The sequence below is a fragment of the Vicugna pacos genome, chromosome 10, assembly GCF_048564905.1.
Source record: "Vicugna pacos chromosome 10, VicPac4, whole genome shotgun sequence".
Taxonomy (NCBI): Eukaryota; Metazoa; Chordata; class Mammalia; order Artiodactyla; family Camelidae; genus Vicugna; species Vicugna pacos.
Window position 1 is genome coordinate 57473046 of NC_132996.1, and position 24198 is coordinate 57497243.

At 40.4% G+C, this 24198-nt stretch overlaps 1 long non-coding RNA gene across 22 annotated transcripts in view; it reads right to left on the reverse strand.

Annotated features, from left to right (window-relative positions):
* LOC140698773 (uncharacterized) overlaps positions 1–24198 on the reverse strand; it is a 548636-nt gene that overhangs the window by 448101 nt on the left and 76337 nt on the right. For all 22 annotated transcript variants that reach the window (XR_012076705.1, XR_012076706.1, XR_012076699.1 and 19 more), the window contains one exon: positions 2536–2614. This is a non-coding gene — a long non-coding RNA (uncharacterized lncRNA). The remainder of the gene's footprint in view (positions 1–2535; positions 2615–24198) is intronic.

Here is a 24198-nt window from a genome sequence, read left to right on the forward strand (position 1 = left end):
CGAGGCAATGAGAGAGAAGGGGACTAGATGACTCCTTAAGTTTGAGTGGCTAGAGAGACACAAAGACTAAATACCAACTTCTGTAAGCTGGTTACTTTTGTTTCAATTCATATCCCAGCTCTGTCTTAGCTGTGTGGCCTTGAGAAAGTTCCTGAATCTTCCAGTGCCTCAGTCTCCTCATTCGTAAAATGGGGATTATAAATGAACCCACCTCATAAGGTTGACATGAAGACTAAATGAGTTAGGACACATACAATGCTAAAGAAGAGTTCTGAGCACATGAGAAGTACTTACTAAATGTTAATGATGATAATGATAATGACAGTGGTGGTGGTGGTGGTGAATTAAGCTGAGGCATGTTTGATAAGAAAGTGGCATGAAAAAACTGGGGGCAGGAGCACTCCAGGCAAAGGGAACAGCAAATGCAAAGGTCTTGATAAACTGGAGGAAGTTTGGCATGTTGGAGGAAGGAAAAAAAAAAGACTAGAGTATTCAGATTATGGTGAGCACAAGGAGAATGGTACGTGATGATGCCAGAAAGGCAGGCAGTGACTGGATGACAGATAAATACTTAATTCAGGATAAGGAGCTGGAATTTTATTTTAATTCTTTGAGAAACCACTGGAGAGTTATGAGCAAGAGATAACATGATCCTTAAAATAACCTTATAAAAGAGGCAATGTTGTCCCCATTTCACCAGCAAGGTTATAGGGGCTTAGTGTGGTTCAGAAAATTAACCAATGTGACACAGCTATGGACAGGTGGAGCCAAAATGTGAACCCAAGTCTATCGGGCTCCTGCTAAGCACCATACTTTATACCAAGAGGATTCCTGAGTAGTTCCCTTCCCGCTATAACTAGCTTCCCATTAATGGAACAACACTTTGCAAACATTTGGCTAAAATCAGCATGGTAGGCACTTCACTCTGTGCTTTTGCTCTGGAGTGTAGACAGAGGAATACCACACTCAGCAGGCCAGGCGTTCATGCATATGAATTGGATAACATATCAAACTGGCCTTCTCTGAGGATGCTGGGCTTCCAGCAACATCACATGTGCCTTGATGTAACTGGTGCTTACAAATTGCCACTCAGCTCCTGGGACCTGGCAGTCTCTCCTTCCTAATTGGCATGTTTGATTATTTAGGGGAAAATTTCTCCAATTCTGTTTTCTTCAGCCAGTGTTAAGTGGGAGGAGAGAGAGAAAAGGAACAAGAAAGAAAGGAGGCCAGAAAATGTTACCATAGTGATTAAGTGAGCCTGTTCTTAGCTCCCAGGCTAAATCAGACATTCAAAAGAATACAATGTTCTACTTTGATTTTGTTTTCTTCTGGTTTTTTCTCTCTCTCTTTCTTTCTTTCTATCTTTTTTTTTCTGTAGCATATAACTATTATCAGAGACTCCAAGGACAAGGCTGAGGACTGGAACCATCCCTTGAAGACCTGCAATCTTTTTTTACCACAGAACTTTCCATCTCTTTCCATTCATCAGTAGATCTGTAAATCCATCTCAATTCTCCAGTAATAAATGACTACAACTAAATTCATAAAATAGTTCACAATAATAGCAAGCATTTTTGATGCGTCAGGCATTATGCAAAGTGCCTAGCATGCATTATCTCACTTAATACAGCATCCTATAAAATGCAAGGAAATGGAAAGTGCTGAGGGAATATGGACAGGGCCCTGAAGTGTCTGCTAGATGCTGAATCCTGACCCAACTTCAAAAAACATATGCTGAACCACTTGTGGAATTGAGAAACTCTGCTTTCCTCTTCTTTTTTAGGTATATGGAGTGTTCACAGATGAATTTGATTCTTTTCCTTTAGCGAACCTCAGTCATAGAGTTAAAGCTGAAAGAGATCCAGCTCATCTAAGGAAAAGTAATGTAGAAATCGTAAATACATGTCCCTCCTCTGGACCCTTGTATACATTCAAAACCCTTCCCAACAAAGCCTACTGGTCAACCAATACCATTAGGTCAATAATTCATTCCCAACAAATATTTATCTAATATTACAGTCCAGGCACTAGGAAGACAATGATGAGAAGGACTCTGGCAGCTGAATACCTTCTAAATCACTTTTTTATTAAGAATTTTCTATTATTCTCCTCACACCTCACTTTCAGTCTAGTATAAAATTTTACTTGACAAGTATCTTTTATCCAGAGAGTTTCACAAGTTGCTTGTTCTTTTTCCTCTATAAAGCATTAAATGATTAAAACTATATTATAGATTGAAGCCATGACCTGACTGAGCATTGTACTATAATTTATCATAAAAGCTCTCTGTTTTGCCTAGGAACCATGTAATACCTCCAACCATGGGTAGAGTAGACTACCCTGCTTTATCGATGGTGTGGTTGGTCATATAACTTGCTTTAGCAAATGGAATGTTAGCAGACATGATGTGAACAGCAGCTCTAAATGTCTCATCTGTTTTGCCTTGCCCTATAATGATCCTGTGATTTGTCATGAAAAGAAACTGCTTGGGAGAGCTGCTAGTCCAAGGAAAATGGAAAAACATGCAGAACTGACCTGAACTCAACTCAAAAGTTGGAGCCAAACCCAGCTAATTCCCAGCTGAGCCCAGCACAGTTACAGCCAACCTGCAGACCTGTGAACAAGAAAATAAATGCTTGTTGTTGTAAGCCACTCAGATTTGAAATTGTTTGTTGTACAGGCAAAATTGAACGATACATGACACTCATTTTCTTAGAATTCTTTATAATCCTTCCACTTCCACATTTAGGCAGGAGCTATTGCTTCTCAACTGAGGACCATACCTCACCAAGAAACAAAATTTCATCTCTTTACTAGAGCCATTGTGTATGAGATCACCACCAGTTTACAACATAGCCAGTCTAAGATGTGAATACTGGCCTGTCCATAAAGTACCCTCACTAGGTAGTATACACATTTTTCAATATGAATAATTCAAACCAGAAGATTAAAATTATATGTCACAAAGTTTAAGGTCTGGCAGTCAACTGTAGTCTTATCTATCAGTGTTTAATCAGGCAAAAAATAATCACTATAGGTATTCAAAGTAGGAAGCACATTATTATAGAAAAAAAAGAGACTTGCATAACCATTCAAAGGCTGCAGGAATAAAGGACAGGAAGTCTGCCTTCAGGAAATCCATAAGTGCAGAATCACAGGAAAGCTACTACCTGTGTAACCAAGCAGGACCCTATTGTCATCGGTGACCATCTGATATCTGTAATGGTGTTTGTAACTGCTTAACTGTATGATGGTTTAAAGGGTTTTTCTCATGCTCTTGCTGATCAGGGTTGGGCTGGAGAGGAGGGAGGCTTGGGTAGTCTGCCCAATTCCCTCGTGGTGCTGCCTCTGGGGAATCACGTTCAGTGCCCTGCTCCTAATCTCTTGACCCTGACACCTCAAAAATAGCAGTTGGGTGTTTTGTGCATATTGTTATTCATAACTTGCCCAACTGTCCACATCTGCAGTTGTTTTTGACCCCTTGTGGCTTCCTTTTATCCTGTTGTTCGAGGTGCAGGCCTCAGCCTGAAGCAGGAGGTCCCAGGCCTTGGACTGTTTAAAAGGCTAAAAGTACTTATCGACCTGACTTTAAACTGCACAAGTTTTTCTCTAGAGCTCTTTTCCATGGAGCTCCTTCCTATGCATCCTTTGTTCTAGGTACAAAAATATTAAGAGAGTCCCAAAGCTGGAGGTGATTTTCATACCCAGCAGAAGGAAAGGGATCACTGCATCTGCATAAACAAGAAAAACTCTACAATAATTTGTTACCCCATATATGATCTCTATGGAAACTAGCTCCACCCCTTGAATTCTTGAACTTTTATTATAAAACCCCCTGCCATCTCTCCCCAGCAGGCTCACATACTTAGAAGCATTAGCCCACTGTGACCTCCTTTGCCTGGCAAAGAAATAAAGCTGCCTTTTCTAATTCAAAACTCTGTCCTCAAGTCTCAATTTGGTAAGTGGGATATGGAGGCTATGTTTCAGCAACACTTGCATGCATTCTTGGCTACCTGTGACACCAAAGTAGGTGATTTTCAAGAGAATGCTCAAAATTTCATTGCCTCTGTCATTTCCACTGCCCAAACACCTGCCCACAGATGTCACCAAAGGAATAGTGGCTTCTTTTGTCTTCCATCTGCCAAACTTCACATGAAGGCCACTCATTAATGGAATCTAACCAGAATCCTGCAGATAAGGAAGTCCAGTTTCCAGGCTTATACCCTCTAATACAGGGGAGAACTCAGAAGGGCCCAGATGAAATCTAACATCACAATCTCTCTCATGCTTACTGAAACCTTATTCTGGTTCAGGTGCTGAAACAAGGTCTAGGGACTCAGTTTAACAAAACAGATGCAATGCCTACAATCATGGAAGACACAGTCCCAGGGAAATTTTGCTCAGAAGCAATTGAAATCTGGTAAATATCAAAGATAATTATAATATAATATGGTACACACAAAGCATTAAGCAATAGAGAGAGCAACTGAGAGCAATACCCTCTTACCCATCTAAGGGGATAGACAGGGGATATCAGGGAAATTTCTTTCTCAGCTGCATTCATACAGACACATATAGACACACACACACACACACACACACACACACACACACACCCCTAGAAAAACACTACACATCTAACATACAGAAATCATTACATAGCCTTAAGGACAAGGATGAAGACCAGGGGAAGTAAATGGAGTTCTAGTGTATTTGGGGTCTGTGACCAGAACAGCTCTTGCCATTAGAACTAGCTGCCCTTAACCCAAAATTTGTTCTTGGGAGCAACATCAAGGCCTCAATTTGTATTTTCTCAAAGTTTGGGCTTCCTCTGGTGTACTACAGGAGTCTGAGAAGGAGCTAACTTCTGAGCCTTTAGTTTAAAGGCACCTGCTTTCTGACATGTATTAATACAACCTCAATGTCCTATGCTAACTCACTGTATGTGGGTACTTTAAATTAAGATGGTTTTTTTTTTTTTTTGGTATGGAGGATTTCCCCTCATCCTTCTACTCATGAATTACTTTTAAGCCCTAACATCTTCAAGAAGTCCTGAGGTGCTATATGTTAAAAAAAAGCATTTCCTAATGGACAGTGGGTGGGTAGGCAGTAAATTAATTGGAAATCACACAGTACTATGCTTTAAGAAAATCCCTGTTGTTTTTACACTTGTGATTTCCCTGCTAAATAGGATTCTTATGTTCTAAGTAAAAAGCAGATATTAGAAAGTCACAAGATTCTAGTTTCATTTAACACTGTCTTTTCCAACCAACCCCCTAGAAACACAGCAGCCATCCTTGCTGAAATGGAAGACCTGCAACGCTTGGCAGGGAATTTGCATACAGATGTGAGTGAAAAGATCCATGCTTTCTTCAAATCAATTTACCTCAACATTTCCTATGACAAAAACTCAACTCAGATTGGCTTAAGCAAAAGAAGAAATGTACTGTCTTCTGTTACAAAGAATCCCAAAGATTTCCTGCTTCAGGCATGCTTGGATCTAGGACTCACACAGTACCAGCAGAAATCTGTCTTTCAGCTCTGCTTCCTCCTGTGTTGGTTTATTACAAAGCAGGCTCTTCTTAAGCAAGGGCAAGGCAAAAGCTCCAGGCTTTCATTCTACCAGATTAGCAACACCAGGCAAAGACAGTGCTTCCTTCCCAATAGTTTCAGGGAAAGTTTTAGAGCTGGTGCTCGTCAGACTAACTTGGGTCCCTGACCCAACGCTGTGTCTAAGAGATGGAGTATTCTGCCCAAGGCAGAGCGGGCAGCTGCACAGAGCAGCAGAGCAACTGGCGCCAGGAGAGCGCGGGTGGCAACCCGCTTTCCTGGCAGGAACGCAGCACCTGACCACAGTGCTGGGGGGGGGGGGTCCGCCCACCTGCCTCCCTCAGTGCAGCATCTGACTGCGGCATTGGGAGGAGGAGTGACCCACCCACCCACCCATTGGGTAAGAGCTCAGCACCTGACACAGTGTTGGGAGGGGGCACGATCTGCCAGCCAACAGCCACTGGGAGCAGCACAGATGAGGGCGCCAACAGAGGGCCTCTGGAAACAGCAAGCTGAGTTCACAAAACAGAGCAAAGACACAAAGATCTCTCAATAAAACCATTAAGAGCACACTGTCTCCAGGAGAACTAGATAGCTGATACTCCTTAAGCCACAGTGTCAGAGAGATATGAGCAATATGAAGAAGCAGAGGAACCTCTCCCAATTAAAAGATCAAGAGAAATCCCCTGAAAGCATGATCAAGGAAATAGACATTGATGGCCTACTAGATCAAGATTTCAAAAAAGGACTGATCAAAGTACTGAAGGAACTAAAAGAAATAGTGTTTAAAGATACAAAATATGTCAAAACTGAAATAGAAGCTATAAAGAAGAACCAAGTAGAATTAGTAAACTCATTTGCTGAGATGAGAGCTGACCTAAAGGCTGTACAAAGCAGGTTTTATAATGCAGAGGAACAAACAAGTGACCTAGAAGACAGGACAACAGAAAGCACTCAATCAGAAGAGCTGAGAGAAAAACAAATAAAATACAATGAAAACAATATAAGGGACCTATGGGATAATATAAAACATGCCAATCTATGCATAATAGGGGTTCCAGAAGGGGAAGAAAGAACAAAGGGCATTGAAAAGGTATTTGACGAAATCATGACTGAAAACTTCCCAAACCTACAGGAATCAGATATCCAAGTACAGGAGGCTCAGAGGGTCCCAAACAGGAAGAACTCAAACAGACCCACACCAAGGCATATCATAATCAAGATGGTCAGAGTCAAGGATAAAGAAATGATCCGAGTCAAGGATAAAGAAATGATCCTAAAGGCAGCAAGAGAAAAACAAAGATTGAGTTACAAGGGAACCCCCATAAGGCTCTCAGCTGATTTCTCTACACAAACACTACAGACCAGAAGGGAGTGGCAGGACATATTCAAAGTCCTGAATGAAAAAAAGATGCAGCCTAAGATGCTCTATCCATCAAGGCTATCCTTTAGAATAGAGGAGAGATAAAGAACTTCACAGACAAGCAAAACTAAAAGAGTTTAGCAACACTAAATCCATGCTAAAAGAAATATTGACAGGTCTACTCTAAATAGAAAAGAAGCAGGATGCTACAAAAATGAGAAATTCATAACTGGAAAGGAGATAACTGCCATGAATTACAAAAAGAATAAACACAAAATTGTAAAAGAAGACATCTAAATCATTAAGAGTGGGAGACGGAAGCAAGGAAAGCCACTGTGGAAAACAGTATAGAGACTCCTCAAAAGACTAGGAATAGACTTACCATATGACCCAGGAATCCTGCTCCTGGGCATATATCCAGAAGGAACCCTACTTCAAAATGACACCTGCACCCCAATGTTCATAGCAGCACTATTTACAATAGCTAAGACATGGAAACAGCCTAAATGTCCATCAACAGATGACTGAGTAAAGAAGATGTGGTATATTTATACAATGGAATACTATTCAGCCATAAAAACCGACACCATAATGCCGTCTGCAGCAACATGGATGTTCCTAGAGAATGTCAGTGAAGTAAGCCAGAAAGAGAAAGAAAAATACCATATGAGATTGCTTATATGAGAAATCTTAAAAAAAAAAAAAAAACAGAAACAGACTCATAGATATAGAATACAATCTTGTGGTTGCCAAGGGGGCAGGGGGTGGGAAGGAACAGACTGGGATTTTAAAATGCAGAATAGATAAACAAGATTATACTGTATAGCACAGGGAAATATATACAATATCTTGTGGTAGCTCATAGCAGAAAAAAAAATGTGACAATGAATATATATATGTTTGTGTATAAATGAAAAATTGTGCTCTACACTAGAATTTGTCACAACATTGTAAAATGACTATCACTCAATAAAAAAAAAATCAAAAAAAAAAAAAAAAAGAAATGGAGTACTCTGGTTGACCAGGCCTACATCACTTGTGCACCACCTGGGCCAGCCTCATTAGAACTACATAAATGGAGACAAGCATACATATACCACAAAGATATCTGCTACTATTCTTAAAAAGGATAGTAGCAAATTTCTATTTGATAGTTAATTATGTCCCAGCACTGTGCTAAGTGTTGGGCAAGCATTATCTTATTTAGTCCTCACAATTGCGCTATGAAGTAGATTCTATAATTATCTCCATTTTAAAGATGAAGAAACCAAGACTTTGGCCCTTCGCCAAGGTCTCCTCTCTCTCAGGTTGTCATTGTTCTCTTCCACATTCAAATCATACCCATTTTCAGCAAAGAAGCAGTAATACCACAATCCGATGAACTGGCTCTCTCGGGATAATGTGCACTTTAACTCCCCTCCAGCTGGGCAGTGCAACATGTTGTCCTCTGTTAAAGGAACTCCAGGCATCGGCAGACACAGCATTTAGAACATGGGAATGGTGTCAGGTCGATCCTGGAATCCTACAGTGTATGATTTTGCCTCCCTGAAAGGCAAGGCCTGTGTTTTATCACCTCGCAGAACCTGCTTTCTGCCTTTTTCCCTTTTTTTTAAATTAATTAGACACTTGATGTAGGTAGAAGAAAGTAGGAAAAGTGAAATACAAAAGAGTCAATGATTTAAATGCTGCCTGAAACAACATGTTCAAGTCAACTCAGCAAAGATCTATTAAAAACACTCAGACTTGCAGACAGACCTAACTAAAAAGAAACCAACTGCAGTAAGTGCAGATAGGGATTTATGAAAAGAAATCAGGGGTTGGGGTACTCACTTTATAAAATAGCCACAACAGAAAATGAACCAATACACTCTTTGTACATCATTTTAAAAGTTACTCGATTTACCCAAATAATACGAGCCTATCTGCTCAGAAATCTGCCTTTATTGTGTAAAGGGAGATATGTACAATATGCAATAACAGTGAGGAACAGCTCCATGAAATTTGGTGAATGAGATGCAGAAATTAGGTAAAGGCTTCAGGTGGGTTAAAGATCTAAATGTAAAAAACAAATCCATAATAACAATAAAAGAAATAATGGGTGAACATATTATGTCCTTGAGGTTGAAAAATTTTCTTAAGGCAAAAAAGCCTTTAGAAAAAGGAAAAGATTGATTGAAATTTAAAACGTCTGCATGATAAAATACAAAATAATCATAGTTTAAAGGTATAAAATAAACTGGGAGAAAATATTTACAGTATACATAACAGAGAGAGTAATGTCTAGGCTATGCCAAGGGCTCCTAGAAATCAACAATACAAACAATACAATAGAAAAATGGGCAAAAATACAACAGATAAATCAGAGAAGAGGAATTATGAATGGCTAATAAAAAGAAAGAGATTTAATCTTACTTGTGATCGTGGAAATGCAAATTGAAATTACAATGAAATACATTTTTACCTATTAAATTGGCAAAAAGCATTAAAGTGTGGTAACATTAAGCATTAGTGAGGCTGTGGGGAAATGGGTACCATCACACAAAATGTATACAGCCACTTTGGAGAGCAATTTAGCAGTACTGATTAAAATTTTAAATGCTCATATCCATTTCAAAAGAAGGTATATATAAAAACATTTATTATAGCATTGCAGTAACATAAAATATTAGAAACTATCTAATTATTTGTAAGTAAGAAGATGGTTAATTAAGGTATACCATATCCAAATTATGGAACTATATGCAATAATTTTCAAAAATAATGAACATCCATATGGAGTGACATAGAACCAGCACCAAGATACATTCTGAATAAAAAATTAAAGTTACAGAACATGCACTAATACCATTCATCACACACACACACATGCATTTATAATAGAGGCATATATTTAGTAAGAATGCACAGATTATTATTGATCGCAATGATACAGAGATACAGATAGACATGTTGTTTGCATCTACATGGGTCTAGAATGACACATAGTAAAAGAAGGATATTTGGGAAGGAATTTAGGGCAGTGGACAAAAACAATCCTTGCTTTATCTGCCAAGGTATTCATTTTTATAAAGAAACTCTATTCATCTCTTACTTATGAAATTACCACTATCATTAAAATTTTCTCCAGATGGTTAAAAATCATATACACAATATTTAAGTCCGCAAATATTTATCAAGCCTTATAAATATCTTACACTATGCAGACTGACTGATAAAAAAAATATAAAACCTCTGGATCAGACTTTCTCAATCATTCATTTTTTAAAAATTCTTCCAGTAAAAACACTACTGACCTCTACTATGAGCCAGACATTGTCTCAGCAGTGTTGATACAAGCAATGAGGCTGGAGGCAGGGTGGGGAGGAGGAATCCTGCTCTCACAAAGCTTACATTCAAGTAGGAGAGAAGCAAATAGATAAATAGTGACATAATATGATAGGAGGTGATAAATACTAAGAAAAATAAAAATTGAGGAACAAGAGTTCACTCCTTGTACCCAACAGAACTATTTCTCCATTCAGGATATGGGGACAGCTGCACCATGAGCCTCTCTTCCCAAAGAGAAATTTAGAAGAAGGAGGTTAGTGTGGGCTATAGTTGATGATGGGGCCAAGATAAATATTCAACTTCTGCCTCCTTCACTCTCCATTAAATCCCCTCACCCTCAGCTACCACCTCAGCAGGTCCTGGTGCCTTCCTAAAAGTGGTATTTCTGTGTCAAAGGATAAGTAATGTGTGATTTGCTAACTACTGACAAATTCCCCTCCATAGTGCTAATACTAAATTCCCAACAGCAGTGAATGAAAGTGCCTGCTACCTCACAGCTTTCCTCCAAAAAGTTTGTGGTCAATAATGGTATCTCTCTCTGTATAGTATTTGTCTGCATTTTTACTGTTATGGGTGAAATCCAGTATCTTGTATGTGGTTAAAAGCCATATCCTTTTCTTTTCCTATAACCTTTCTGTCCATATCCTTCTCTTATTTTTCTGTAGGATTGTTGACATTTTTCTTCTCTATTTTTAGAAGCTCTTTTTAATCTAGTACCTAATAAGAGGTATTAATCTTTTACAATAAAAGCTGCAAATACTTTTTTTAAATTGACATGTTAGCAGAGACATGAAGAAACTGAGTGAATGAGGCATGCAGCTATGGGAATTGAGTGAACACAGCCACATGGGAGGAGTATTTGTGTATGTGTTAAGAGGTTGACGGGGCTGTAGCAGAGTCCTCCGTGGAAAGCACAGGTTATGGACCATGTACAACATTGTAAGCAATTGAATATTGAGTTGGAAATTCAAGAAAAAGGTTGATGCTAGAGATAATAAATTTGAAAACTGTCAACATAGAGATGGTTTTTAAAGCCATGGAGGTGCAATTACCCAAAGAGTGAGTAGAGGAAGGTGGCATATAATTCTGTCATAGCAAATGTTGTGCATATAAACATATTTTATATGATGAGTGGCACCTGCACTGTATCTGTAATCTACAGCATAGATTTTGCTCCTGCCAACAACCCCTTATAGAGCAATGAACACCTATACCATGCTACAGTCGTTTGATATGTCTAGCACTTGAGTGAAAGATTCACTGGCTTTTATCACAATTACTTCTTTTGAAAGAAAAATGGGTATGTTACCAAAAGAGGGGGCTATGTAGAATAATATGCCAAAATGTTGCAATTTCTTTAACAGTTCATAAAGGAAAGTCATACAGAGCCTTCCCAGAAACCAGAGAAAAGGGAGAAAATCTGCAAAGCACCATGTGGCCTAGGAATGCCTGCATATTTGATTGCCAACCATCTCCTCTTTATTTCGAGGTGTCTGGAGCATCTGTTTTCACTGCTGAGATGTGAGGTGTCCAGTGTGCGAGTCAGCTTGGGGGGAGCCAGGTTGCTGGAGTCCTGGAACCAGCTTCTCCAAACATCTGGAGTTGGTAATTAAACCTCTCCCAAGTGGACAGTTGTTTACATCAGTCTAATGATCACAAGTCTATCTCTGGGCAAAACATTGTGCATTTCCAATAAGCATTATAAATATTATATGGCATCTTTGAGGATACTGTTTCAGGGCAATGACACTGACTTTCATTCTACCATCATAATAGGCATGGGTGGGATCTCCTCACCTGTAATACAGCTTACCTGCTATATATTTGTCTCCTACTAGTACCAGGCATAGCACTAATAGAAATACTAATAACTTTACATTGTTTAGGATTTACCATATTGTTTAAAGGTCTCCTCCCACTAGATGAACAAGTATATCTTGTGAACTAAGTAGTTTAAAATTCACAAAAACTCTATCAAATAGATGTTCTTAATTCCATTCCACAGATAAGGAAAGTGAGGCAGAGAGAGGTTAAGTAACTTGCTCAAAGTCACACAGCTAATAAGAAAGGGAGACAGGATTTATACTTAGCCATTCTGATTTGAGAACCTCTTCTTAAATAATCCAAGATGTTTCACTTCTTTCAGTACATTTTAAAGAGGACAAAGTCCAATGAGGGCACATTCAGAGAAGAGAGAAGGATGCTACTTCTTAATTGCTATGTTAGGTTGCCAATTCAAGGCTCGGTGGACTCCAGAGCAAGGTATTTAACCCCAAGAGTGAACTGAGTACATAAACCTTGTTCACTTTCATTGATTTGCTCGAAGAATTTTTAGAACTGTTGCATGTCTTATAGTCAGCAGCTATTAATACAATTGCACACAGCAAAGAATTTGTAACACAGGCAAGTAAGGCATAAAATCTCTTGAAAGGAGGGAAATATGAGTAAGAATTTATTTGACACTGATAAGGCAGTGTATTAGTTGCCTGTGGCTGCTGTAACAAATGACCACAACTAATTGGCTTAAAACAATAGAAATGTATTATCTCTGAAGTCTGAAATCAAGGTGTCCTCAGGGCCACATTCCCTCTGGAAGCTCTAGAAGAGAATCTGTTCGTTCTTCTAGCTTCTGGTGGCTTGAAACATTCCTTGGCTTGTGGCCACATCACTCCAGTCTCTGCCTCTGTGATCACATTGCCTCCTCCTCTTCTTCTGACTTTTCTCTTATAAGGATGCTTGTGATGGCCTTGAGGGCCCACCTGATAATCCAAGATGATCTCCTCACCCCATAATCCTTAATTAATCACATTTGGAAAAAAGACTTTTTCCAAATAAGGTAACATCCAGAGGTTCCAGGGGTTCAACATGGACATCTTTGGGAGGGGAGTGGAGCATCTGGGGACCTAAACAGGCAGTCATGTCTCCCTGTTGCAGGTGGATCCCACTTTAAGAAGTCCAACATATTGCATTTATACAAAAAGATATTTGCTAGATGATATCATTAGTGCAAGGATCCTATTTAAAAAAAAAAAAAAAAGCCCTTTCTTGCCTCTGGGGCAGTTCCACTTTCCAAAACCCAAATTGCAAAGTTTTTCAGAAACTTTTCAAGTCCATGAATAAGATGCACCTGTTTTGCCCACTCACAGTAAGCAGCCCACACCTCTGCTGGGCTAACCCAGACTATGCACTTCAGGCAGGCCATCCTTCTGAACAGACTGAGGCTTTGAAGCATGAGCTGCCACCGTGCAAGCAGACTTCCAGGAATGCTAAAGGGTACTAAACATGATGCCAATTTGTAGATTCTTGAATGTGTTGCTTATCTCTGGTTGTCTTTGATCAGGAGAAATGGCAGCGTTATGTCAATGTTCAAAAGCCACTCTACCCCAACCTTTCTTATAATCAAGTCTGTGTGGACTTTTCATAAAAAAGAGTGTGTGCAGGTTACGGCTCTGACAAAATGCAGAAAGCAGATCCCAAGGCTGATGGCAGCCAGTTTGGGCAGATATCAGAATCGATACAGCAGCCCAAAGGCACCCACCAGACAGCAGTTAAGCCCTTGGACAAGCCCTACTCCAAACAGAAATTGGAAAAGGGATGTGGAAATGGCATCTTCTCTTGAGGGGGGAAGGAATTAAGTACAGTAGCAGATGGAACATGGCCTTACACTAATCTGGGCTCCATAATTAAATTCAGGAACCTTGCCAACAAAGGAAGGTGGTATTCAAAAATAGCAGGTGTCTCCCAGAAATTTTTGCCAGACAGGCTTCTGTAAGCCATTGGGCTTATCGCCTAGGGGATGAAAACACTGGTGAAGCTAAGAATCCAGCTAACTCTACGGAAGAGACCAGAATGAGCTGGACCTGTTTTTATATCCTCTGGGGGAGTTCTGGTTTCTAAGCAGATTTCATTTCCTCTGGAGTCCTTCAGCTATGCATGGACCTTGTTAATGAAGGGGAAGTCACAGATATGGCACAGTCCTAGCAGCAAAAATTACTGCCCACATGTCTGTATCAGTATACCTCTCAGCTATTGTGCATCTCAAATCTGTACCAGAGAGATGATGTCAAAGACAATGCCCATTATTGTGATCCAGCCAATGCTTCAGCACTGTACAGGGCAGCAGCATGATGCACTGATTTTTAAACTGGACTCTGGGGTCAGATGGACCTAGATGGCCTAGCTCTACAACTTACTAGTATGTGATCCTAGGGAAGTAAATCTACAAGCTATAGGTGTTTTTCACCTGTAAATAGAAATTATAATATTTCTTATATCAGAGCACTATTATAAAGACTAAGTGATACTTTTTCAAGGCAATTAATTAGCTCATAGTATGGCATATGGTAAAAGCGTTGAATAAACTTTAGTCACTTTTAAGATAATAATGATTAAATGGATCAAAGAGCAAACACTGAGGGCCGTCAAGCATAGAAAATCACAAAAAGGGAAGGAAGCTGAGCAGCATTCAGAGCTGTCTGTTTTATGGCTTTTATTTTGTTGCCTCAAGTTTGAGGGACGCTTGCTCCCTTCATCTGGTCTTGGCAAGCAAGGAGGTAGACAAGGACCACATCACTGTCACACAAGGTAGATCGGAACTCTCAGGCAGGAACTCAGCAGCAGGATGGTGCATATGGCCCTGCATTCTTTGAGCGCCCAACAGTTGTGCTAGCATCCCAGGCACAGCTGGACACAGCAGCAGTTGTGCTCCAGGAAATGGACCCCTTCCCTGCTGCTTTCTCTCCTGACAGGGTTTTCAAGGAAGTAGCCTTCCAACTCTGGAAAAACAGTGTGAACGGGACACCAGCTGCTCAGCGAAGTTGCACCAATAGTCCAGAAGCCCAGATGAGAGCACGTGAAAAGCCTATGTAAAGTTGAGGCACAGCTGCTCCCTCTGATGAAAGGGGTACCACCCCTCCCAGATGCCTCATTTACAGGCAACCTTGTGAGAACCATCTGGCTCTTCCAGGGGACAATCCTTCCTGTATCTCCATAGCACTTCTTCAGGTAATTAAACACAGATTTATCAAACAATCTATTCTGGTCTGCATAGGGATACAGCCCATCATCATGATCAGAAGTTTGCTGAGCTTTGGAATCTAACAGTCATAGACTCAAACTGCAGCTTCATCACTAATTAGCTAGGTGACCTTGGGCAAGTCAGACAGTCTCTCTGTGCCTCAGTTTCCATATTTGTAGAAGGAGAATAAAAACCTTACCTATAGTCATAGTATTGTTTTGAGAATTAAATGAGACAATGTTCCAGAGGCACTAAACACAGGGCCTGGCATATGGCAGAACAAATACATAGTGAATAGACTGAGCAGGGCTCCATGCTGAGCACAGAAAGTGCTAGGCCATGTCTCTTTAACTCAAGTTATATTCAGGGTTGTGAACAAAAAATATTGTAAACCATATCAGTAAACAAAGAATGCTGAAAGCATCAAGTCATCAGCGGCTGCCGCCACCCCCCAGTGAAGACAAGCCTGCAGCCCAGCCTCTGCAGCCACTCACAATGGTGCACCCTGAGGGGACTCAGAATAAGAAAGGACAGGATATTGGCCCTAGATAGCGAGGTGCTTGTCAAAGGAATGAATTCAATGAGCCCAAATGTTTACTTCCTCCTGTACATAGAAAAGCACTAAATTCTTTAACTTGAGATGCCTGGTTTTCTTTAGTTAACAATAATCTTTTAATGCTCCAACTACCTGATCTTTGTTGTAAAGCTCCTATCTATCCTAGCTCCTCCCCTACCTCTTCGGAGCAGTCCCTCAGAGCGATCTGAGAGGCTGTCATCCCGGCTCGCGTCCTCCTGCCAAATAAAACATAACTCTCAACTTTTAGGCTGCACATTTATTTCAGTCGACAGGGTACTACAACATACCTATGTGAGTAAATATCCCTTTATCATTTCCTTCCAAACCACAAAATACTTACAGTTGAAATGAAAGATAAAAGATCCACCTCCACTTTTCTCCACCACCTCAAAACCTCTGAAAGTTTATAACTGCTATTTTGGAGGCTTCCCATTATGTAGCTACTGTAATTTCTCTGGTTTCTGTTCTATATTCCATTCTATGGAATTCCACCCTATATTTCCTTACAGTCTTCCTAATCTCCCAGGACCTGTCACCTAAGATGTTTCTGGAGGCAACCCCTTTTTAATCATCAAAAGAATTTAAACATTCTTTTAACAAATATTGACCCACTGATCTCTAATGCACCTATACCATCCTGAGCCTGGAAATACAATAATGAGCAACATAAATAGGGTCTCTGCCCCTCAGAAAGTCTATAATCTATGAAGGAAGGTAGGCATTAAAACCAGTAGGTGGGAAATAGTAGCAACAGTAATAGTAACTAAAAACAGGTACAAATAACTTGGTCTTGAGGGAGTGGATTAGGTTGATGCAGGAAATTTTCCAAGAGACACTGACATTTAGGCAAGGCCAAAAGAATAATCAGGAATTATCTGTGAAAAGAAGAGAGGAAAAAGTGTTTCAAGCAAAGACAATCCAGCCATCATTCTTGCCCTCCACTTCAAGCCCAACAGGTTACAACAGCCTAGCAACTATTCATCAGCGTCAGTAATTCTCTCTACTCGCTAGAAAACTTTCACATGTTAGAGCTAGCATCTTGTTGAAATTTCTGCACCTCCCAAGTACTAAAGCCTCTCCAGCATAACCTCAATTCACTCAGAGGAGGAGAGAAAAAGAAAAATGGATTGCATTCGGAAAAGCTCAAAAGCTCTCCATCTGCAAACCATGGAGAAAACTTGTTGATCAGATTGCCAGAGAAAGCCGATGGAAATGCTGAGTCACCTTCCTTTCTCTTTCAAGATAGGGGTCCCAAAAGTGCCTACAAACCCAGTTGACAAGGTCATGCTATTTCTTTGCCTGTCAAAAAAATGGACTTTCTCAGTTTCCACTCTGGATGAAAATGTAATATTTCTGTTTGCAATTTCAATTTCACAGCTGACTGGCATCTGCAGAGACAGAGAATTTTAATACAATTGCAGAAGCATTTAATACAATGAATGGCAGATGGGGAAAAGGTTTGTAGTAACTCCATTTTTCTGATTATGTTAACAAAACATGGCATGTGCTTTCCTATGCATGACTCTGTTTCATTTACAATTTAAATCTGATGACTAAAAACAGTGATTAGGACTTTTGGTGGGGTGGGAGGCAATGCTGTTTACCACCTGAATGGTTTAATAATACATAGGTATTTTTTCCCATTTCCAGTCAGACAAATTAGCATTCCAGGTTCTGCACTTAATAGAGTTACATGGGACAATTTCAAAAAATTGTCTGAGCGCAACATTGTGTCAATAAATTATTTATGCACACTTGATTTGGAAATTAAGCAACAATGGAGTATTCTTTAACCATAATAGAAAGCCCTTTAAATAAAAAGTAGGCCCAGTGGGGCACTGTAAAACAGAAAGCCATTACTGATACAACAGAATGAGGCTTGTGAGTACCAACTGCAGGCAAAGCTGCTACTCAGCTGGTTAAGAAGAAATATGTTGGCACATCCTCACTTAAAACATAGCCAGCCTGTCAACACTTCCTAAGTGGTCACTATGAAGGAAAGGCTAAAGATAATCATAAAACCAGTCATGAAGGCAATTTGCTTACAGCCTTGCTCTGTGACTGGCCAAGATTCTTGGGCCTAAGTGTCAACATTCATAAATTAAAAAGTGTTGAACTGGTTCCCAAGTGTTGGTCCTTGGACTAGAAGCCAATTGGCTGTAGCAGAAGTACCACAGGCAGTTTTTATAATTGTTATTCCTTCTAATGCAGATTCCTGGGCTTCAACCACGAAAGAGTGTGATTTAATGGGGCTGAGGTAGGGTGCAGGAATCAACTTTTTAAAGTTCCCAAGGGATCAGGTTTGGGAGTCACTGGTCTAAGTTACCTCCAGGTCTAAGATGTGATCACCCAAAGCATGTAAGAAGAAACCCAAGGTACAGATATGCATTTGACTAAAAATGGCAAATACCTAATATATTTAACTGACTTTGTAGCCATATCGAGATATTCTGAGACAAGATGTAGTTTCAGGCATTTGTTAAGGTCATGTTACTTAAGCTGAGTTTGGTAATCCTTTGTGTCTTCAGACCCAACTGTGCAGCTACACGGAGACTGTGTGAGCCACTGGCAAGCTTAGCTGAGCAGAGAGGAGAAACCAAATTAAAAGTCAAGAGCTATTGGAGGAAGAGAGCAAGGACAGACAGCAGTTAACATGGAGCAAAGCCTGCTTTTCTCAGGGTTAAGACAAAGCTGGAAGCCACAATAGGCTCAGAGGATAAACAAAATGTACTTTGAGGAAAATGGTTCTTCTTTCTGCACCAAACATAGGCTTCTCCTTCAAATGTTGAGGCAGCTCCTACTGGGGGTCCTCAAATGGTGCTCTGCCAGCTACATATTTCTTAGTCTTTAAAAACTGTAAAATGCAAATGCTCTCAAAGGTAATAAATAAGGTCTTAAGCTGTATTATCATTGAAACTCCTCACCTTGATAACCAGGTAAAAGAAGGACTCTAAAATAAAGAGAGAGCGTGGCACGCAACCACGGAGGGCTGAACAGCGAGAGAGACAAGAAGTTCCCCCTCACAATGTTTCCGGAGAACAACCTTGCCAATCCATAAGAAAAATGTCATGCTGCGCCTTCCCACTTCTCAGAAGGCTTGCAAGGTTACAGCTGATGTTGTCATAACACATCCCAGTACCATGAAGAAATTAGCTGCATAGATCCACTCTGATCACCTCTCACCTAGGGCAGTTTCACTGCCGAGTTAAGGTGATGATTGGCAGGAGAGCATTTAAAGAATGCCATTCCCATCACTTTGTTACCTGACCCGCTGCCAGTTGTCTTCCCAGCCTGTTTCCAGTCTCATTAGTTGCCATGGATGCATCTCCTTATCTAAATGACATTTTAGTCAACATCTGCCTTGTCACCACCCCTGAAGAGGGGTGTGAGTTTTCCAAGGAGAACTCTCGGAACATCTCTGCCTGTTTCTTTATCACCATCATCATCATCATTTTATGTAGCTTTTAGCTCATACGAAGTCTATCATCTCTCTTGTTTTAAATTTTATCTGATAATATCAATGAGTAACATAAATTGTACCTAGGAAAAATTTCCAGTTAGACACCCCCAACTTAGACACATACTTATATCCAAATACATAGCCAGCTCTTCAAAATGATGGATACTTTGCATGTCTCATTAGTTCAGCAAGAGAGCAAACATGAGCTAAGTGCCTGCTCACACCTGGTTCTGTGCTAGACCCATTATATTACCACATTTAAGCCTCTGGCCCTAAGGGAGGGTAGATTATTGGTGAGGAAAGTGGGGCTCAGAGTAGTATGTATGATGGAAAATACCACCTACAAAAGCCCTTAATATGGGCCAGGCCTGTTATAGAAGCTTTACATGAATCAACTCATTTAATCCTCACAATAACCCATGAAGTAGGCCTAATTATCCCCACGTTAAGAGTGAGCATACGGAGGCACAGAAAAGTTAGACAGCTTTGCGGTGTCACACAGCTAGTCAGCACCAGAGCCAAGATTCAGATCCAGGCAATTCGGCTCCAGTCTGTGTGCTTAACCAGTACTCTGTTTCACCTGTGAATGGCCTAAGGTCGTGGAGATGGCAGTTAATGAAGATGGATTCTAACTCAGCAAGACTCCAGGTAGGATACTGACTCTATATATATGTTTCCACACATTTCACTTGAAGGCACTTGCTTTCAATTCAGATCAGAATTTTAAATCCTTTCATAGCAAAGACCTGGGCCCCAGGAATCATCTAACCTAAGCACTTGATCTTAGATGCTTATTAATCAATGACAACTGATTTAAGGTCTCACATTCAGTCCATTCTAAGCTATATATTTAAGAAGATACATGCACTAGAAAACCGCAGTCCTATACACTTGGGGATTTCCAGGCAGAGATGCTTAGGACTTAGATGACGGACCAGAGTTAGCTAGCAGGAGGGTACCACAGGGTAGTGGAGTGGAAAAGAAGGAAAGAGAAAGAACAGAGAGGAAATAACAAAGAAAGACATCTATTGAGTACCTACTACATTCCAGGAATTCTGCTAGACAGTCTAGGTGTTATTGCCACCTTTACCCTCACAACAACCTATAATGGATGTAATAGTATCTCCAAGATTACCTTGCTAGCACGCAGAATACATAAAAATTAAACTAGTATCCATCTAACCTCAAATACCAACCTATTTCCATTACCCTCACACTGCCTCTTCTAAGTTACGCTCTTCAATTTTAATTCCATTATGCAAAAAAAAAATTGTTCAATTTCTTGTCTTCATATCCCTATCTATAAAATAGGGATAACAGTAGTTTTCTTCCTTACAGCTGTTCTGAAGGTTAAATGAGATAGTATTTGTAAAGCACTGAGAACTGTGCTTGGGCACACAGTAAACCCAGTTATCAGTACTGTTAATTGATGATATGGCAATGATGAAGAGAAGAAAGACACGCCGGGCACTGTGCTAGGTGTGGTGTTAAGAAATTACACCGGCCTGAACAAACATACCTAAGGCCAGTACAGCCTATGGCCCTCGAGCATCTCAAAGACCCGCAGAAGATATTCGAGAGCAGTGCTTCTCAAACTGTAATGTGCACACCAATCAATCCCCTGGGAATCTTGCTAAAATGCAGGTTCTTATTCAGTAATTCTGGGCCAGAATCTGAGAGTCTACATTTCCAACAAACTCCCAGGTGGTGTTCTGGTCCAAAAGTCACACTTTGAGCAGCCAAGACCTAAAGAACTTTTTTCCCATTTCCTGTTCTCTAAATTTCCCCTCTCAAGTGCCTGAGATAATGAAAACAAGCCTGGGAAAATAAATCATCTTCAACAACCAAATGTCAAATAAATTAAAGTCTCAAGCACTGAGACTATAAAAGCCATTGAAAGCAGCTTCCCAGGGCTTCTGGGGCTGGAAATCCTTTCTGTACATTCTCTTGGCAGCCAGCTAATCACCGCAAGGAGTGAATGCCTCTATTTTCCTCTCTCTCCTCCTGAATCAAAAACAGTCAGGATAAATGTGCGGCTTGTGTGGCTCCAGGTCCAATTTGAAGGCTAAGTCCTCTGCAATCTATTTAAACACTCAAATTTATCCAAAGAGGAAGGACTGGTTTACTTACCTTTATTAGAATATTTTTAGAGTTTCTCCTTTCACTGTATTCTTTCTGACTCTCTCTAGCTGGTTTTTCCCCACCAGCAACATTCCAATGTAATTTGCACTATTATGAAGACAGATGTTACCAAATTCGTTTGTTATTAAGTGACCACAGGAAATGGCAGGGATTCTGATAAATAATTGAAATTATATCAGGCAACAGCCAACCAGACCCTCTTCACTCATGCCCCTCAGGTTCCTAGGGTAACATCAATTAAGACAAATTAAGACAAAGAAGTTGAGTTGCAAGAAATATTATTTCTTCCAACAAATATTATTGGCCCCATGGTATGAGTCAGAACATGGGAGTCAAGAAATGTTTCAAGTCTGACTCTGAGAAAAGTGTTCAGAAGTATTTTATGAGCTCTAAAATTACAATAACTCACCAAGTAGTTCTTTCCAGTTCTACCTCTTTCCGAGCAAAACACCAAGACCTCCCATGCATGTGCAAGGACTCCATTCCTTTCACTCTTTGACCTAGGCAGTCACGGATCCCACCTTGCCCTGTTCCTGCTGGGATTTTATGATCCTCATCCACCCAGGTACAATGAAGAAGCCAGGCTCTACCAGAATCTAAATGCAGGATTTTGCCCACTGTTCACACATCTAGCCTCTTTGCAGGGTGTGTTCTAAGTGGTCTCATTCAAAGCACAGGAAAAGGTGCATTAGTTAAGCACATAAACTCTGCAATCAGCTTTGGGCTTTGACACCTACTACCAATGTGGTCTTGGAGAATTCATAGCTTCTCTTGGCTTTATTTATTCATGAAGCACCAACTTCTAAGGTTACCGTGATAATGAAAGAAAATAATGCATATAAAATGCTCAGCACAATGCCTGGCACGTGTGAAAACTACTATTATCCTGCCATGCAGAGCTCTCTAACCATAAATGAAAAAGGAAGCAAATCTTTCACGGTTTTATTCCCTATAGTCTATACTGCTGGTTCTGTTTTAATATTGAGTTATTGGATGATTAATAATATAATTCAACACCCAAAGATGACTGTTTCTTTATTCTCTAGGCCTCAGCATCCCTATGCGTAAAATGAGGTGATTGTATTAAGTTGCTTATAAAGGCCTTCTCAGTTCCACCAGGAACATCCTTGGGCAATGCTCCAGGGATGCAAGCAAATCCCCAAAGACCTCCTTGTGAAAACTGACGTGGGGATCGAGCCCACATTAGGGCTGCACACACAATAACTCCATCATATGACTTTACCTGGTACCTGGTACTTTTCATTCCTTCATCTAACAGGAAGGGTAGTACCATGAGCTGGGCACTGACTGAGACACTGAGGTGGCCAGGATGCTTAGATGAGTGAGATGTGGCCACAAGAGCCCAGTAAAAGGATCAAGTCAGATAACTAATGAGAAGACCAGAACTGTCGGGCAGTGGGGATATTTGTTTTGCTACCAGTGCCATAAAAAATGTAGGTGGTGTCCTTCACGGTATTTCCCATGGACCTCAAGACAAGTAAAGAACAGCCACCACTACAATTCCTATAATTAGAGCTGCTTCTAGTATTATCAGTGCTTAAATGTCTACTCTGTACTAAGCCTATACCAGCTACACTGAACCCTCAATAACAATTCCTTGAATTAGGTATTGTTATTCTCAGTGGTCTATAAACATCAGCCACCTTCCTCCTGTGGCTTCTTCTCATAACAGCCAGCCCACTCCCAGCTTTTTCAGCCTAAAAAGTTATACGTAGTCCATATGAATCTCTCCTGATGACAGCTGTTTACCCTACAGACAAGAACATAATCTAGAGCTATCAATTCATGCACTTGCTGAAAAAGGTCAACGTGGCCAATTAAATTCTTTAGGCTTTCTCCAGCCAAGCTACACATTAGAATCACCTGGCGACCTTTTTAAACATTCAGGTACCAGGGTCCACCACAGACCAATTAAATTAGGCCAGGGCAAAGGGGAAATGGATATACATATTTTGCAAAGTGCTCTTGTTGATCCTGATATGAAGTCAAAAGTGAGTGTTACACCCTGAGAGCAGTGGTTCTCTACATGAGGGCTCCAAATCAGAAGCATCAGCATCGCTTGGAAACTTGTTAGAAATACAGGTTCTCAGGCCCCACTCCAGACCTACTGGATCAGGTACTCTGGTGGTGGTACCCAGCAACCTGCATTTGAAAAAGCCCTCTGTATGATTCTGACACACACCGAAGTCTGAGCACCCTGACCCTAAAGCCCTGCTACTCAAAGTGCGGCCCATCAACCTGCAGCACTGGCATCACCTGAACACTGACCGGAAACAGAGAATATTCTGCCCCAACCTAGAGTTAATGAATCCGTACCATCATCTTCACATCTCCAGGTAACTGATATGCACATGAAGGTTTAAGAAACACAGGAGAAAAAATAATGAGTTTCAGTGAAAGAAGCTAAAATAGCCAAAATTGAAAGTAATGATTCTCGACTGGGGAGGTAAGCTCTACTTAAAGGGAACTGATCAGAACAAAGTGAGAAGTTTTCTCAACCTATTTGCAGAGACACCCAGAGATTTCAGTATGTAAGGATCACTGCTACCAATGAGAATACATTGTACTCCTCAGTGTATGGGATAGAAAGTAGTTTTATAAAGCAGGAATTGAGAGAGGCTGGTAAGGAAAGCATGACACGCATGCCAAGCTGAAGATATGGAAAGGCAGAGGAAAATAACTATATAAAAAGAACTATGCAGACGAGCAGAAAAAGCCGAACAGAGAGAGAGAGAATTAAA